Below are 4,936 nucleotides of genomic sequence, written 5' to 3' on the forward strand. Positions count from 1 at the left end.
CCATCTCTTAGTTTTTGATTCGGATTCACCCCCAGCTTATGTCTTCTGACCCCATAACGTAGCTCTGCACCTTGTTTGGTTTCTCCCACAGTCTCCTCTCCCTTTCTGTCTCTTTTTACTCTCCCCCACCTCCACCCCCCACCCCTCTTCCTTTCTGTCCATCCCAGGGTTTATCCCCTCATCACTGATCTCCCTTCATCCCTCCAATCCTCATCTGTTCCTCATAGGAGCAGTAGAGAGAGTGTGTGACGGAGGAATATCCCACTGTGTGTGTGTTTGTGTGTGTGTGTGTGTGTGTGTGTGTGACACCAACAGTGAATGAGCGGGAGAAAGTGTATCACAGGGCGGCTGAACTTATGACAACGAGCAGAGGGGAGACCGCTGGAGGAAAAGTGATTTAAGAACTGCCAAAGCACCCGGAGGACTCTCCTTATCGGTGAGTGGATGCTCCTGTGTTTACATATTTGGTTCCTGGTAGTTGTGTCAAACTGCTCGGACGATGGATCACATGCAAAGGTTGGATACAAACTGACATTTATCCCCAAGATTTGTTATAATTGAGTAAAAATCCTGACCTTTTTGACTGACATGATTATATATCCTTTACCTAAATACAATGAATACCCCTATAGTTAAAAGATCCTTACAATATCATATACTCGTGATCTTACAGTACGTTTAAAGACATGATCAAATATGGAGATGCCACTCAAATCACATTTAAACGCACTTGAATACTTTGTGGTTCTGGCACACAGCAGGGGGATCTACATGGGATCACGGACAACACAGGTCTTGTCGTGTAGATTGTTAATCTGTGATAAAAACAAATTCTCTTTGTTGTCTGATTTGTTAATACCGTCCGACATAATCTGCATCATAAAACCATGCTAGCTTGTTTGTGTGGATGTGTCATGCGTCGTGGAAAATGTAACTTCAGAGGGTTTGAAATGCACTTTATAAAGGAGGGGGAAATGGCTTGTTGGTGAAGACTAGGCTCTGGCACTATGGACACGATTGTGTTATATGTTATTTAATACTGATGTGAGTTGTGGTATAGTCAAGTTTAGGTCTCATTTTGGTGTGTATTTATTGCTTTGAATAGCGGACAAAAACTACACATTATCACATTTAAGGTTATTATGACATCAAAATCCCATATTAGCATAAACAAATCCTGGTTATTGATTGAAGACATTGCTCACAACAGCTGTGTACAGTCATAGATACTTCACAATCAGCTATAACAGTATGAACAATGTGGTTAAATCTTTCTCTGATCAAATGCCATCCATCCATTTCCTACCGCTTATCCGGGGTCAGGTCACAGAGGAAGCAGTGTTTTCATCTCACTTAATATATCATCAGACCACCCAGGTTTGGTGTGTTAACCGGCTATGAGGAACACAGGAAACATATGAAGCTACATCACAAAATGAATCGATTTAAATATGTTTTAATCAAATTAACGACAGCCATGTTTTGTTGTTGGACCACAAATTAGAAAAAGCGCTTTTTGGATAAATGTGCAATCTGTCTCAAGTTCACAGGCCGAAAACACTCCACCTTTCACCGGCTGCCATCCTCAGAACTCTCCCTGCGTCGTCCATATGCCCCCTCCCTCATTCTCATCCCACTATCTCCCCCCTCCCCCCACCATCCCCACCCTTTCTCCATCTCTTATCCAGATGCAAAGAGCAGTCAGTAATCGGATGAGAGCAGATTTGATTCAAAAGGCTTCCCTTTAAAATCTCAGCCAGTCGGATTTAGAAACTCACCTCCTGCCTCTCGCCTCGTACCCCCCCTCGCTCCCTCCCTCCCTCCCTCCCTATCCTGTAGCTGTTAATGCACTTCACCATCCAGCAAGCCCTATCTGTCATTTAATCACTTGCAACAATGGCAGGGTCCAAGGGACAGAATGGCAAAAGGCTAATAGCAAGACTAAAACACTCATTACGACAATCACTATTGAAGGCAGTTCACCATCTGGAACCAAAGGCCTAAACATAACACTGGCTTCAGAGGTGCTGCTATAAAAGGCCTTGAATCAGCCCTTTAGCTGCATTCAAACACATCCTTTCCAGGCATTATAGAAAGATAAAGCATAAAGCCCAGTGGCAAAACAATTCAAGCAAATATCTTTCTCTTCCAGAGTCACTCCCTCCCTCCTTCACTCCCTTCCTCTCCTTTTCACTTCAAACAAATTAGAGGCAAATGCACTCGGTCATGTGTTTTGACAGGGACACTCATTCAAATAGTGAAAGACAGAGGGACGCATGCAATAAGATCAACGCGAGTATTTCTTCATATCAAGGTAAGAAAAAAGGAAATAGCATAGTGAGAATTAGATCCACACAAGAGGAGGATAAGTCTTGTTTAACACGTGTTGTTGTTGTTGTTGAGAAGTTACAGACAGACAGGACACTAAACACAGAGGCAACACTAAAATACAACCTCGTAAAAGAAGTAGTCATTGAAATCCATATACAGTCAGATATAGCAGGTGCAAACACCCACAGATGGTTTCTCCAGCTTTTTTCATGAAGTGATCGTCCTTTTGTTTCTGTGAAATCAGCTTTGATGACATTGTCCTACATTGTCTGTCCATTAAGGTGATTGCTGCCAAACATTGCTCATTTAATCACGACATTAACCTAATTCCATAGCCGTTATTTATTAAAGTGGGCGCTCGCCGGAGTGTTAAATTGTTAGCGCTGTGAATGATGTGTCGAGAAGTTGGAGCTGCTGACATTGTTGTTACAGGACTTACTGGTTTGTGTGTACATTCAGGGAGAAGTTGTGTGCTCTCCATTGATGTCTCGTCACCTGAAGAGAAAATACTTTGTTAATGTCAAGCTCATATACTCAGTGTGTGTGTGTGTGTGTGTGTGTTGAGTGTGTGTGTGTGCAGGATTGCGTGTGTGGGTCCTGCCTGTTTATGAAAGTTTGCAAAGTAGACGAGCGCCAGTTTGACTTGCAAAATAGCGCTCACTTGACACTGGAGCTAGGGAGGAATAACAATTGTTCAGGTAGGAGCAGGTACAATTCCAGCGTGAAGTATTTCTCTCTTTTTCTTCACAGGAAACACTGCTTCTACGTTTTATTTTTAGAAGCAGATTTCATTGTGACTAATGTCTGTTTTTGTTGTCTTGATTTCAGGATCATCATCTTTCTCTCCCTGTCTCCACTGGTGACCTAACGACCAGCGCCATGGGTGAAATGGAGGAATTGCGGAAGGAGATGGAAAATCTGAAAGACCAGATCACTGTCAGTATACCTAAACATATCGTCTTCGATAAACAATGCAGCTTATTGTTCTTTCTCTTTGACCTGAATTCATATCTTTAATATCTCTGCGCTGAGTGGACAGATTGCTTAGATCCTTTAGTTTCGTAAAAGTTGAAATACTATGGTGTTAAAATACTAAATCTTCTGACTAATTCTAATACCTTTTTAACAAATATCTGAGAGAATGTGTGGCTCATTTCACTGACATGTATCTGCATTTTATAAATTCATTCATAATTATCTAACAGGTTCCCTGGAGTAAAAGTACTGGGATCAAATTTACCTCAAATGTCAAAAGTACTCGGTTCGCAGAATGACACATTTTTTACAGTGTGATTTTATCATAGGAAATGTTACCGTACCGTAGATAATTTAAATATAGTTTGTCAATGGAGAACCAATAGAAGTGCCGTACTGCATCATAACATTAAACGTCAGTAGGACCATCAATATTATTATTAACAATTTGGCTTATATCTGTCATTACGTTCCTCTCACTTTGACATCAAACAAATAAAGTTCAAAGCATTTGAATATAGTTTTGCATGTACTGGCATTTCAGTGTTGTCATTTGTCAATGGAGCCACTTTATGAATATTGTGTTGACATCATATTGCATTAAATGTGTTATGTGTATATATGCACAAAGTAACCAGTAACTAGCGGTTACAAAGAATAATTTAAATACTCAAGTACAAGTGCCCCAGCATTATACTTAAATACAGTACTTGATTAAAGGTACTTAGTTACATCCCACCACTACTTTTCACAGTTATCAAGTTAAATTATCAAAGAAAAGTATAATATCCTGTTTATGTCACTAACAAATACATGTAGAAACATTATGTTGTGTAGACAAAAGAATATTTGTCTCTAAATTTAGTGTAGTCGAAAGTAATTACTTAAAGTTTGTCAAAATATAACTTAAGTATGGTATTTTAGTTAATACGTGTGTGTGTGTGTGTGTGTGTGTGTGTGTGTGTGTGTGTGTGTGTGCTCCACAGGCAGCTCGTAAGACGTTTCAGGACTCCACGCTGCAGGAGGCGGCGGCCGGCGTCACGGTGGTGGGCCGGGTCCAGCTGAAGACCCGGAAAACTCTGAGGGGTCACCTGGCCAAGATCTACGCCATGCACTGGGGCACCGACTCCACGTAAATACACACACACACACACACACACACACACACACACACACACACACACACACACACACACACACACACACACACACACACACACACACACACACACACACTACGACCAGAGATGGCAAACGTACACACATCCTTTACTCAAGTAGAAGTACAGATACTCGTGTTTAAAAATACTCTGGTGAAAGCAGAAGTACTGACTAAACTTCTTTACTCAAGTCAAAGTAAAGAGGCTTTGAAATGTACTTAAGTAAAAAGTACCCATAACTAGCAGCTGTTTTAAAGAGTACCTGACCTCCCTTTATATTAATAGAACAATAATGTCATTGTTAGCTAATGAATGTTTCCATGCTGAACAACGGCAACATGACAACGTTTTCATTGGTCCCTCTTCTTTAGAGAAGACCAGGAAATGATGGATACACGGATCGTGTTCAAATCAATAGGCACGCAATGACTCAAAGTGGGCTTGAGCCCCAGCCCTTTTTCTTCCTACAG

At 41.1% G+C, this 4,936-nt stretch overlaps 1 long non-coding RNA gene across 1 annotated transcript; it reads left to right on the forward strand.

Annotated features, from left to right (window-relative positions):
• The first annotated feature begins 16 nt into the window (after nt 1-16).
• Nucleotides 17-4,433, forward strand: LOC104949928 (uncharacterized). The gene is made up of 3 exons (XR_798859.1): nt 17-436; nt 3,160-3,267; nt 4,293-4,433. It is a non-coding gene; the product is annotated as an uncharacterized lncRNA (long non-coding RNA).
• The last annotated feature ends 503 nt before the right edge of the window (nt 4,434-4,936 follow it).

This window comes from Notothenia coriiceps, unplaced genomic scaffold, assembly GCF_000735185.1.
Source record: "Notothenia coriiceps isolate Sejong01 unplaced genomic scaffold, NC01 NC01_scaffold00016909, whole genome shotgun sequence".
Classification (NCBI taxonomy): Eukaryota; Metazoa; Chordata; class Actinopteri; order Perciformes; family Nototheniidae; genus Notothenia; species Notothenia coriiceps.